The sequence below is a fragment of the Harpia harpyja genome, chromosome 4, assembly GCF_026419915.1.
Source record: "Harpia harpyja isolate bHarHar1 chromosome 4, bHarHar1 primary haplotype, whole genome shotgun sequence".
NCBI lineage: Eukaryota > Metazoa > Chordata > Aves > Accipitriformes > Accipitridae > Harpia > Harpia harpyja.
Window position 1 is genome coordinate 60,092,883 of NC_068943.1, and position 13,082 is coordinate 60,105,964.

At 41.3% G+C, this 13,082-nt stretch overlaps 1 protein-coding gene across 2 annotated transcripts in view; it reads right to left on the reverse strand.

Annotated features, from left to right (window-relative positions):
* SHLD1 (shieldin complex subunit 1) overlaps positions 1-13,082 on the reverse strand; it is a 95,506-nt gene that overhangs the window by 25,618 nt on the left and 56,806 nt on the right. The gene's annotated exons all lie outside the window — the stretch shown is intronic.

The window sequence follows — 13,082 nt, forward strand, 5'->3', positions numbered from 1 at the left end:
GTAAACTACGAAGGTCAGTGGGAGCTCAAATCCTGTTTCAAAAGCAAACAAAATAAAACTCCATACTCCAATAGTATGCCCATCCCATACTATCACCGTACAGCAGTTCTGCACCCGGATGGCTCTGCTGAGAGGCTGCACAGACTTTATCAGGCAAGAGCCTGGTGCTGTGTGTGAACCACTTGCTTGGACAGTTTTTCAGTAACACCTTCAACTACTGACGAACTGTGGTTAGTGACAGTTACTGCAACCATGTAATGTTTGTTCACCACACATTTATGACACAGATGTTTTTAAGCCACACAAGAGTGTTGTGGTTTAACCCCAGCCAGCAACTAAGCACCACACAGCTGCTCGCTCACTCCCCGCCAGTGGGATGGGGAAGAGAATCGGAAGGATAAAAGTGAGAGAACTTGTGGGCTGAGATAACAACAGTTTAATAGGTAAAGCAAAAGCCACGCACGCAAGCAAAGCAAACAAGGAATTAATTCACCACTTCCCATCTGCAGGCAGGTGTTTGGCCATCTCCAGGAAAGCAGGGCTCCATCACATGTAATGGTTACTTGGAAAGACAAACGCCATGACTCCGAACGCCCCCCCTTCCTCCTTCTTCTTCCCCCAGCTTTATATGCTGAGCATGACATCGTATGGTATGGAATATCCTTTTGGTCAGTTGGAGTCCGTTGGAGTCAGCTGTCCCAGCTGTATCCCCTCACAACTTCTTGTGCAACCTGAGCCTCCTCGCTGGCAGGGTGATGCAAGAGGCAGAAAAGGCCTTGACTCTGTGTAAGCACTGCTCAGCAACAATGAAAACATCCCTGTATTATCAACACTGTTTTCAGCACAAATCCAAAACATAGCCCCATATCAGCTACTATGAAGAAAATTAACTCTACTCCAGCCAAAACCAGCACAAAGAGATATTAAGATCTTGCATTACCACACATAGCTTGAAAACGTCTTGTGATGTTCACAAATACTTGTGAACAAAAAAATGAATTCATTCCTGCAAAACAAGGCAAATAAAAGGATAGATAAGCCATAGCAGGTTAGAGCAATTCAATTGTTTCTTTATTAAAGGAAACATTTTTCACCCACCTTAGGCCATGAGATTGCCTAACTGAAAATACCTACTTCATTCAAATATAATCATACAAGCAACAAGGCAGGGAAAAAAAAAAACTCCTTTTAAAAATGTAGGAGAGTTAGGGCTTACTGCAGGCATCTATGAACACTGTAATGGATGTTTTTCATAATCTACCTGGTATTTGCATGCATAAGTATTTGCGTCATTTCCAAATAGAAAAGAACAACACCCCAACTACTTTTCAAGGTGATGTCAGAGCATTTGTATGACTTTCGACAAAGTAGTGAGATGAATTATGATCATGTTTGTTTAGAATTTGTTCTCTGAATACAGGCTAGACTATAGAAACAGACACCCAGATACTGGGAAACACCAGTAAGTTCAGAATTTGTAGCTTATTGATCAGAGTCTCAAAATCGCCTGGCTCTTTTTTCACATGTAAAGCAACCAATGTTATTGGGGCATTTAGCAACTCCCATTGCTCTTTTTTCATCTGAATGAGAACACAGGTCTCCACATGCAACTGCTCCTCTCTCCAAAACAGTAACAGAGGGGAAAAAAAGACAAAAACAAAAATTATGAAAATAAACATGAGTAAAGCTGAACAAATGGACAGTCAACAGATAAAAGAGAGTGGCTTTGAGTCCATACAACCAGGTGCTGCAGCACAGATGCTAAATGCATGAAAATTATGTTCCTAAAAACCACATACAAACTAAAACCAACCCAGCTCTCTGGGCATGCAACCAGCTTTCTGCACCAGGAAACCCCAATCAGATGGCTTTAGAGGTATCCTTGGACTAGTGATGGGGATTCTTTAAGAAAAAAAAAATTTCTTCAATATGGTGGCCTTGCTCAAAGTAATTTTTTTTTTACTCTGATCTCAACCAGTGAAGATACCTCACCATCTTGCTTTTGGATGTATATTTTAAAGAGCCGGGGGAAGGACAACATGCTTGTGAATATTGCTTTACTTGTTGAGAAAGGATTGCTGGCCCATGTGAAAAAATAATCTGAAAAGAGAACATGTTTTGGAATGAGTCTACACTGAAATGGAAGGCAGAGGTGTACATAAATTAAATCCCATCAGGAATTTAGTTACTTTTAGTACACTGGGAGCCAGTTAACCAGACAAGATGAAAAAGCCATTACAAAGTGGAATGTCTCACTGAAACATGGGGCAAAATGGTTACAGAAGCCTGAAAAGTTGGTCTAATTAACAAAATAGCTTCAAATCCATGGAGCTCATAATTCCTAGGTAAGCAGCACCAATCCAGGACCTGAAATCATTCAGGGAGTGTCTAGGAGCAGGTAAGTTTTCCAGACCCACAGCCTGAACTGCTGGACCATGTCTCAGTGATGGAGAAAGTAGGGTTAACACCACCTAAAAATTTGGCATGATAGGGCTGTGCAAATTTTGCTGGACCATTTCAGATTTTGCTACTTGTAGTCAAATTATAATGTGGCTAAAATTAATAAAGAAAATTGAAGATAATTTTGATCAAACCGTGAAACTCACTCATTCCAGCAATGGAAACATCTGCCAACTTCAGCTATCAAATCTCATTTTCAGACAAATGTTCAAACAATGGAAGTTCACACATATTTTGGAGTAACATTTCCTCTTCTTTTAAAATGTCAATGAATTAATGACGGGTCACCACTGATTAGCACTCCTGGCACATAGTAATACAAACATAATTAATAATTTTAATCATATTAATATAGCCATTCACCTATTCAAAGGAAAAGGCAAATATTTAATGCAATGAATATCTTAATATTGGACATTTTTATCCAATGATAAAATTGGATATGTATGATATGTGTATATAAAAGAGATCCTTAACAGTGAAGGTAGATTCCATTTTTCACATAAAAAGGTAAGTTTACCACTATTCAATTTCCTATATCTAGGCTGGAGATATTCCTGACAGCTGCGTTCTAGTACAAGCTCAAGTCTCTTGGCTGTTATTTGAGATTGGTTGGTGGGGTGGGATTTGATAGTCCAGATAATTTAGCTGATCATACATTTGGGTAATTTTCTTTTAATTTTTTTAACTCCAAAAATTTATGATCAGCTTAAGAATTTTGTTTTAAAGGGCTTAAAGAAAACATAACTCAAACAGATTGAATTCTGTGATTGTAGTAAATACATCTGTTTTATTTATAAATAAAGCAGGGAATTCTGAAACAAAGATTTTGGTGAACATTTTCAGCTCAAGTTTTAGGATTGGTCTTCAAAAGCTACTTAATAGGGTTTTTGTAGATCAAATGTGGACAACATGAGGACATAAATAATTAATTTGTATTCCACTACCTTGACAACCTGCTTCCTTAATCTCTTTCATTTTCTCATAAGCCATCCCCAAAGCCTCAGTACCCTCATAAGGGAGGACACTTCTGCTGACTGTATAGACACTTGTGCCTCTTAAAGAAGGTGTAGCTACAGATATAAGAGCATACCAGAAAATGCTCATATCCAAGAACAACTTGAACATTATTAACTTACAAATAAGGTGGGTAGGTACGTTTCCTATTAATTAAATTAAGCCAGGAACAGCTGTCAGAAAATTAAATTGACATTCAGGGGATCCTCAGCTCTGAAGTTTTAAAACCTTTACGATCATAGCACTAGAGTCCTTCATTTCCTCCATTCTACAAACAAATCCACTTTCCACTTTCACATTCTTCCACTTCCTCTTGGTCACATTCACTGCTGAAGGTTAATCGTGACTCATAAGACAACAGGAGATATATCTGATGCTTCCCTTAGCTGTTTAATGCATTAAGGGCACAAAAAAGGCTGGTGCCCTCGAGTGAGCAATTGAATCAAGATAAAATAAAGGTCACTGAGAATTAAAAGAAAACAAATATCTGTCTGTCTGCACAGAGGCTCAGTTGTGCCCTTAGTGCTCCTCACTGTACCGAGGCCAGTCTGCTGCAGTACAGACTTGAAATAATTCAGAGATTAAGGTATTCAAACAGAGGTGGAGACAAAAGGTGCATTTTAGTGACAGCAGCACTTGTGATCCAATACCAACATATAAGCACAAGCAGAGCACAAAGAGCAAACAAAGTGAAGCCATCCGAAGGCATGCAAGGTTAATCATGGGGTGTGATCCTGTTCTTTTTCAACACAACTGCACCTTCACTGCCATGTACTATGGAGTTTAAAGGATCTTCGGGTCTTTTTCTTTTTTTTTTTTTTTTTTTTAACCTCCAGTGAAACAATGAAGGCTTATTCACCCTCCTGCAAAGCCATGAGGAAAAGGAACAGGAAAAGTTATTTAAATCTGCTCCTGATCAACACAACATTAATACTACAGAGAGAACAGAGCCAATCTGAAGACCGCAAAGGCGTGGTCTGGCCTGGAGGAGCACGGATTGTGCAAAGCAGGAAGAAAGACGTAAGATATTTGCTACCTAGCAGAGGCTTGGCAGAAACGATGGCATCAGCCCATGCTGCCTCCTTTCAAAGCCTCACTCTTTGTGGCAGTGTTCACACTGTGTGGTCAACTGCACGATGAGTATTCCCATGGTTAAAACAGTGCATGCACGTGAGGTGCGATGCTCACCTGGTCCAGGCTCCAGGGGAGCCTTCTGAGCAGAAAATAGGTTCACCACAGCACCGTCTATGTGCTCCCTGGCAGCTGCAATCCCAGGGAGGAAGCAGGCTCTGCTGCTCTGGACCATGAGGGAAGTGGCGTCCTCTCTCCAGGTCTGCCACTGTCCACCCTGCATAAGTAATTTCAGCATGGAGGGGTGGGATTTATCCCCCCTGGGAAACCACAGCATGATACTGAGCCATACTGATGGACACGGCAAATCACACTGAGGAAAATCTCTATTGGAAATCCCACAGTGGAAGTCCGCTGGGAATTTCGGATGCGGTTCTAGAAATCAGGTGCCATCGTCAGTAGCTGCTTTCTAATGTCCACTGTCCATCTCAGTGGAGTCCCCTCTACCTGCATGCACTTACACACTGCACAAGTGTCTCACCACGTTTGAGAGATCAGACTCCAATGCAGATTTTCATAGATTACAACCAAGGTAGTAGCAGTGTTTATTTTCTCAACTACATTATAGAATTTTTCCTCATGTTGCAGAGAATGAAGGTAAAGAAAATTTGAAATAAATGCAAATAATGGCGGTTCTTATGTTTGTACAAAAAGCCCTAAGCTTTTAAAATGCAATTTACATGAAAGGAGACAAAAGGATTTTGAACTCTTTACCAAAAAACAGCCCAAGGAAAAAAGGTGATTGAAAAGAAATTACATCCTGGCTACAGGTAAATTATATTACAGACAGCTAGCTGTCCAACAGGAACACTTTGGACTGTGATACACATCAAAATAAATCTAATTACCCTTAAAAAATCACAGAATCTGTAAGTTTACCTAAAAAATAGGAGATGAGCTTTTAACTGTTTTCACTGCAGACACAAACAAAAGACACTGATTAACTTACTGGGCTCAAGAGAGGTAATTATTTTGCAGCAGATGCATCTGTAAGAGCAATTCTGTGACAGCTCCAGATTTAATCTGCCTTTGTTTTATGAAGACCATCTGCACAAATTATTTTTTCCTTTAGATTTTAGGTTTTGAGATGAACTCTGCTCAGACAGAATGCAAAACTCAATTACAGGCTAGTATCGGGACCTCCTGATGCTAGAGACACATGCTACAGACTAAGTCTGATGAAAGCTCCCTAGCTGAGAACAGAGTTTAATTTCCTTAAAAAAAAAAAAACAACACAGTCCCCAGTTCTGTAAAAATATTAAAAAGATGACAGAAAACAGATGAACAGATTACTGAGCACACACATATGAAAGGAAGAATATTTTAAAAGTTTTTTGCCTGGATACAAGCTAAGGCATATTTTAATAAAATATTCTCTTACAGCTAATGTGCTGTTTTATTCTGCAGTATTACCCAAAGAGCAGAGCATCTAGGTAACAATATTCTGTTATACTCTAAATCTGCAGACTTGAAAAAGTGTTTAGCAAGAGGTGCCAACATCTTCATATCAACTTTCCCAATGCTCTTTCCCAGCTCACTGCAGACTGTAGCACTGATATCCTACTCTCTGCATGCTCAGGGGCAGCAGGGGAGGAGAAAAGTGCAGTATCATCAAACAGTAAGTGTGGATCAGTGCAGACATTCCTGGCGCCACCCCAGCCCATCCTAACCTGGGTCTCGAGTCTTTCCCCAGCAGCCACTAGATTCACAGTGCTCCTACACTGACCACCTTGGCAGCAGGACTGGGCTGGGGGCTGCTTCTGTTAAGAGCAAAGCAGACTGCACTGAAGAGCTGGCAGTCAAAGAGGTCGCAAGACACAGAGGCCAGCATAAAGTAAGGCCACAGATTAAGTCATCAGACAGGTCTGCAGACTCGAGCCTCCAAAACACAGCCCCAAGCTCCCTTCCTGTATCACCAGCCTCACAAGCTATTTAACTGAAACGTATGGCTGCAACCCAACACACCAGCTCACTGCCACACTCATGTGTTGTCTGGTAGAGCCCTTACTCCCTTCGGATTTGCTGCCTCTGACCTGGACTGTGCTAAGATTTTTCCGTTCTCAGTGTACTCTGTGCTGCATTTCACATGGGGCAACACCATGCCCCAGCTCACCAGCATCAGTTTTACAATGGACTGTTAGACTGGCTCAGGGTTATTTGGCAGGCTTTGACACTGGGCACACCCACAAGGAACTCAAAGCCCCTGAGGTACAGGGAGCACTCTAGCTCCAAACCAAGGGACTGGCTGTAAGGTCAGCGCAAGAGTTGACTATGACGAAAAAAGCATTAGCAAGCAGAATTACAACCGGAGTCTCCAGAAAAGCAGAGGAATCCTTCTTTGGACAGCCTTCCCACAGATACTTTTAGCCAAAACCTATTTGCTCTCACCATTATTTTAAAGGTAAGGTCCAAGGTTCAAGGCAGGGCAAGGCACATCAGTTTCAGCAGTTTTGACAAACAAAAGCATTAGCTGTGTGTGACCAACCTTCCCAAAGTCATTCATGGCTGCTTCAGAGAAACCTAGTCATATCCCAGACAACGCTTGAACTCTTCTCCAAGCACCTATACCCATGCCCCTCCACCAGCACTCATCTGCCATGCATTTAGTGCCTGGAGCTCCACACAGATAGGAAAAGTGCAGTAGGTTTTATTTGTTCAAATTAATCCAATGAATGAACTATACCATCCATGTCAAGTCTTCTCTAATGGGCACTGAGCAGTATGATTTCAGGAGGCATCCACAGAGTAAGACACTGTACAAAATGAAGCAATCAGTACTCACTTCTATGCTCTCCTTTCAATGCACATGCTCTGCAGGGTGTCACATGCTGTATGTCATCCAGCCCCAAGAGTGCTCTTTGTATCAAGGTATAGCTAAGGTACAACAGATGGTTTATTGCATCTCCTTTGTCTTAGTTTTTTGCCTTCAAGCAGGACTTAACGTGCACCAAAGCACATTTGGGACAATGATATTTTTCAAAGACCGCCCTGAGCTTCAGGGAATATTCACATCAACTTTAATGAAACTAGAGATGTTCCCACAAATGCTCCCAGAGCAAAAACAAAGATAGTGTGGGGAAAAATGTTACAGAAAAGGACAAAGCAAGAGTTAAATCAGCATAGTCACATAGGTGATGTTCTAACAGATGCACAACTGAGAACATTAACCTCTTCTCCAGGTTACTAACAGCAGCAAGAAGAGGCAGGAACAACTATATTAAAATTGTAGTGAGTTATCACCAACCAGACGTAGTTCTAGATAACATTTAAGTTCCATAAGTAGTTTAGCTCTTGCCTAATTAGTTACGTTCTGCGATAACAGGCAGTAATGGTAAAAACCTATCTGGCAGGACCAAGCAGCACCCAGACCCATGGTCATGGTCCAACTGTGAGAAGAGGAACCAGAGACCAAAGGGTGCTACTTGGCACACCATCTCCTTTCCCATTTTGGTTCTTCTCACTGTCACAGCCTTACTATCAAACCAACTTGCCACAGGTAAGGGCAATACGCCTTTCCAGGTGTATTATTCCACAATAAGTGGATTCCAAGTAAAGCGTTCTAGGCAGATAAGCAAGTGGAGTATTGAGTTGATAGTTCATATATTTGTATTCCCAATAACACGCACTTTATAATCCCTACAGTGTTTATTCTCACAGCGCTACTCTCTCCTGGTGCAGGCAGGAAAGGTGCAGAGAGGGAAAGTCTAGCAGGTACTGTATGTGGCAGTAAGCTGTCCAAGCAGAGCAGTGGGGTGGTGCCTGCAGCATTCACCCAAAGCTCAAGTCCTTGTCTGGTCCCTGCACTCCTGAAGGAAGATAGGCTCTGCTTCTGCTTCATTGCTTGCTCCCTTCTTTCATCACAGGTGGAAATGCAGTATTGGAGCCAAGGCACAGGGATATTCATATACGTATCCAAACTCTCCACTTAAGTTTCAAGCAACAGGCCATTTCTCTAGTCATTCACTAGTCACTGAAGCAAGAGCAATTAGGGATACCACGGTGTCCATAAGAGAAGTAAAATCCACAGGAACACACTGGTTCCTCAGAGGGGAGCAGAAACAACTGTTTTCAAATTGGCAGTAAATGGTGTTTTGCAAAAGGAAAACCCCAGACACATTATCAGATGTAACAGCTTCCAAAACAGCAGTGAAGACTGCTTACTTTCTCATGCAATGATCAAGGGAGGGAACCAGATACCTGCAACAAGCCAGTAACTTGCTGGCTGAGAAAAGCTATGGAAGTCTGTTTGAGAGGTGAGGAGAAAGGGAGGGCCCAGCTATTGCCTGGCAGGGCTTCAAAAAGCTTGGAAGATTCAGAGTAAATCCCTTCACTGAGGCTGCTGAACCAAACCAACTTCCCGTCTTCTCTCAAATTTGGCCACCCCACTGTTTTGGGATCACTCTGGTCTTACTAATATCTACTCCAAGACCCCATAGGAATCAAGATGAGCAGGATCTTGAGGCACGCAGAATTATAATAATTCTAAGGAGGTCAAATTTGCCCCTAGCTGTGGCAGTACAGCTCTGTAATAATGCATTCATTTCCATGGCTTAGCTGCAAAGAGAATTTGGCTAAGTTTGATCACTACACATTCATTTAGTACCAGTTTGGAAAGGCAAATTCTGGGTTTAGTGCACAGCTGAGAAAAGGTGAACTGGCAGGAAAGACTCCTGCCAGATCATTTCAGAAGGATTTCCTTCCAAAATGGTCGTACTCTTAAGAAGTGGTTAGACTGGTTTGCTGTGGTTTTCTTCTTAACAGGAAGATCAAGAGCGGGAAAACCATTGCTATGATCCCAGAAAGCGCAGACTGCAACACTTCAACACAAACTTAGTTAGGCATCGGCATCTGCAAACAGCACAGTGGTTTTGTTCTGTGCTACAGGGAGGAAGATTTTGGCAAACCAAGGATGTAACAAAGCAGGTTACTAGTCTGAAGTATTAAAACCAGCCACATGCACTTTTTAAAGGTGGATTATTGCCTGAAATATACCACTAGGTTTTATATCACCTCATTCTATGACCAGCTCTTCAGCATGCTGTAGAGATAGCAGTCGACTAAACCGTAATTGAAGAGGAAGGTTCATCTACAAATGTTTCATTGTCAGGTATTCTTAATATGAGAGAAGTCATGAAGAATTTAAGTGACTGAATATTTTGTGCACGTGTGTGGGAATAGCACAGGCAAAACCAGCATTTTGTCTTCTGTGTGAAAAGTGACATTTGCTGATAATGCATGTTCGCCCTCTTTTGCCACATGGTTTAACTCATCCTGGTGGGTATGCATTTCACAGTTGCTAATTATGGAGCATGATGCTTACATTCTGAATATCAGATCCAACTTTCAACCTCATTTTTGCTTTCACCCTCTGCAAAAGAATGATTCCTCTTCTTTCTCTTAAGAGAAAAAAATCCAGAGCTAGATCCTCATCAGGAATAAATCACTATCTTCATTAACTATCAGCAGACTTTTGAAAGCTAATAACAATACATGATTTCTTAACAATGCAAAAATATTTCCCTTTATATTCCAAGATTGCTGCGCTGAAGAATACTAATCTTTCCTCACATTCAGTCTAACACAGGAACAAAACACACTGGTGCAAACTCAGTGACTCAGCCACTGGAGCTAACTTCACTTCTGGAATGCCGCCACAGGCTCTGCAGACGATTCACATGCACACACATGCTATTAGACAAGTGCCTCACATAAAGAATAATTAGCAGCAATAACAAACATCCTACCACAAAGCACTGGTGCAGCATGAAATGGATTTTCTCAAGTTATTTTATTCTGCATTTTCTGTTGCCTTCATTATATTTTAATTAAAACTGCATCAGGAGAAAAATTAACCTAGGAATAACCTCATTAGACATCCAGAGAAGCAGCAATGTAGAGCAATGTTAAATTCAGCTGGGATTGCAGTGGTAGCTCTGTAAATCAGGGTCTGCTTCAATTCAGCACTTCAACAGGAAGTTCACCCCTTCAAGAAATTGCTACTGAATTATAAGATATCATGAAACAGATCCCACTTATGCCATACCATGACCAGGAGTAAAGATGATATATTTCTCTGCAATCTTTATAGACCATAACTGCTTAATTCATTAAATTCAGAGTAAGTTTGTATTATGAACAGTACAGAAGGACTTGGGGCTAGGCAAAGGGTCAGCATATTAAGGGTGAGTATTCCTTAGGTCTGTACAAGTTACCATATTTTTGATGTATGCTACCTGTTGGTTATTCATTAACAAAGGAAAATACCACTGTAAAATTTACTCATGTGCAAACATAACCTAAGCTGTGGACCAAAAAAAAGCTTGTTCCCTCCTCCAACTCTGCATTGCCTGCTTCTCTATTCCAACAACCCCCTCCTGCTTCTGCTTTTAGGCAGGTTATCCAAGGATTTTCAAGTAACAGTACTTAAGAGGCACAGACTATTGCAGACAAGAGTTGTACACATTAAAGCATTGGTATCAGCTTTACCATCTGCAGTATGGGAATATCTCTTACTCTTGTCTAAGGGGAAAGGAAGGAGGTGCCAGGCAGGATCAGATCAGAAGTATATCTAGTCTAGTATGTCCCCTCCACTTGTGGTCTGTTCTAGGTGGCAACAGGGAAATGTGGTAATGGGCATATGTACGTGTGATATGACACTTGAAATTATGCAGCAATTAGTACAAGCCTTGAAACACCACCCTATGTATCCAGTATCTCAGCAACATTTGTGTCAGCAAGAACTATTGACTTAGCTTGTTCTTATTACCCAAATCAGTGTATAATCCCCTTTCTTAATACTGCTAAGCTCTTAGCCTCAATAATTTCCTGTAGCATTGAGTTTTATGATCTAATTACCTGCTGTGTAAGGAAGTGCTTGATTTTGATTCTACTACCTTTCCTTTTCCTTGTCTTCCAACACATGCAGAACCAACATTCAGATTCCTCTCTAGATCATTATTATTTTCTGGATTTAACTTTCTTTAAAAAAAAATTACAAGTTTTGTATAATTCTTTGAGATGGAAGTACACATATAAAACAGACCACTATGGAAGCACCAAAGCCCCCATTCATCTAGAAGATGTTATAGTGTAGTTGTCTGCTTTCCCATGCTTACTCTTTTATGGTTCTTTCTGTCTCATCTGTTCAGATTTAAAAAAAAACCTTTTCCTGTCAGGCATCACAAGCCTGGGACTTCCTTTAGTACTAACCTGCATCATATTATTACTTAGAGGTGTATAAAATAGTCTCGGGACATTTATGGCAGGTAGGAATGCAAAGGGCTTACTTTCTTAACAAACCCAAACAACTTTTGGAATAAGATCAACTCTACAACATAGGCAGCACTATCTTTATAAAATACAGTCAACTTGCAAAACTCAAGCTGCCACTTGCTTCCACCTCTACCTGGGGACGAACATAAACAGGGCACAGCTAAAAATCCCTCAACATGCTGAAAAGAACAGCAAGCAGCACATAGCACAAAATATTGTCATTTGCTTGCCAGTGCTTATTACTGCAATGAATAACCAGCTGCCTGCTACCTTTCACATATACCCTTAGCATGGAGGCTTGCTGTAAACACAGAAGCACTTCTCAGCCTGACAGCATTCCATCTGTCTGTGTAGGAGATTTTATAGGAATATATATGTGCATGCGTAAGGCAGCCAAGGGGCTCAGCTACTATGAAATCTACAGCATACAACACCAAGAAGGAAGGGGGGTGAGGGGTTGTTAAACTCATGAAATGAAGGAAGAAATCAGACGCAGGAGGGCTCCAGGATAAAACTTCAGGTACTATAACCCACACTGATGCTGAATCACTGGCCTGTGTTGTTCTGTTTAAAAAAATACTGTGGATGATGAAAGTGTGCTATATTTTATACTTGCAGTCTGCTACTAAAGGGTTATGAGTCACTATTTTTTGTGCTTTTATGCTGCAGGCTCATCAGCTGCACACCAATGAGTTCAGTGAAGTAAAACAGAGAAACATGCAAAAAAATTGAGGCCTGAATTAAGACACACAGAGAACTAGTTTAAACCAGTGCCAGATCCCCCACTTAACATCATTTATTTTTGTGATAGGTGCCTGAGCTGGGAGGCTTTAGGAATATTCCACCTGCACCCAATGCATGTGGTGTGGTACAAGCCAGATGTTACAGAGGGGAAGCAAGGAGACATTGAGAGCAGCATGTGAATGCAAAGGCAGGGACTAAATAACTACACAGAAAACCAGGAAAAAACTCCACAATGATCCCCACAATCCTGGGATTAATCCAGGCCACATCACTGCAGAAAGCAGGGACCTCCAGTCAGAAGATGGTATGTCCTACCTCGTCATACAGCCATGGTGCATCCCCTGCAACACTCCAGGCACTGGATCCACCATAAGATCTACTCACGCACAGAAAACAGAAGGCATCCCTGCCCACAGCCTCCTGCTCAGCTCTTACTCCAAATTTGCCATGGCAGAATT